Genomic DNA, 624 nt, shown 5'->3' with positions numbered 1-624 from the left:
TTTTTTTTCCCTACAGGTACCTTACAGGCTTCCAGGGAGCTCTATTCTAAAGAATAAAAGGGAAAGATCTTCAAAGGTATTATCAATGACTATTAGTAGCAAGAGTATAGCTGTGTTTAATATATAAAGTAGAGGCAAAAAGAGTGGACGAAGTAACTAGATTCCAACTTCATGGTTTCCAACATAAATTAATGTTCAGGTTATTTATGTCATAAGTTTGGAAGTTCAAATTGCAATGGAGCCCCCTACCCTGTGCCTTGATGTGAATGAATGGAGATAACAAGAAACTTAGTATGAGGTCCAGGTATGAGAGTCAGTTGTGTTCCTGTATACCAACAAAGAAAAATAGAATTTAAAAAATAGCATTTGCAATCACACAAAAAAGAGATACTTAGAGTATAAATCTAACAAAATACTTATGAGTTTATATGCAAAAATCATAAAAACTGTCAAAAGAAACCAAATAAAATCTAAATGAATGAAGAAATATTCTTTTTCATTATTTGAAGACAATATTGTTAAGATATCAGTTCTTCCCAAATTAGTCTGTAGTTTCAAAGCAAAACCAATCAAAATCCCAGCCATAGTTTTTTAGATATCGATAAACTGATTCTAAACTTCATA

The 624-nt window shown here is 31.1% G+C and overlaps 1 long non-coding RNA gene across 1 annotated transcript in view; it reads left to right on the top strand.

The window, feature by feature from the left end:
- The first annotated feature begins 12 nt into the window (after nucleotides 1-12).
- Nucleotides 13-624, top strand: part of LOC103581764 — a 6,105-nt gene continuing 5,493 nt past the window's right edge. Inside the window, exon 1 of the long non-coding RNA XR_549688.1 lies at nucleotides 13-76. This is a non-coding gene — a long non-coding RNA (uncharacterized LOC103581764). The remainder of the gene's footprint in view (nucleotides 77-624) is intronic.

Source organism: Galeopterus variegatus, unplaced genomic scaffold, assembly GCF_000696425.1.
Source record: "Galeopterus variegatus unplaced genomic scaffold, G_variegatus-3.0.2 Scaffold13878, whole genome shotgun sequence".
Taxonomy (NCBI): domain Eukaryota; kingdom Metazoa; phylum Chordata; class Mammalia; order Dermoptera; family Cynocephalidae; genus Galeopterus; species Galeopterus variegatus.
Note: the sequence above shows the minus strand (reverse complement) of the source record. Positions and strands in the feature narration are given on the sequence as shown.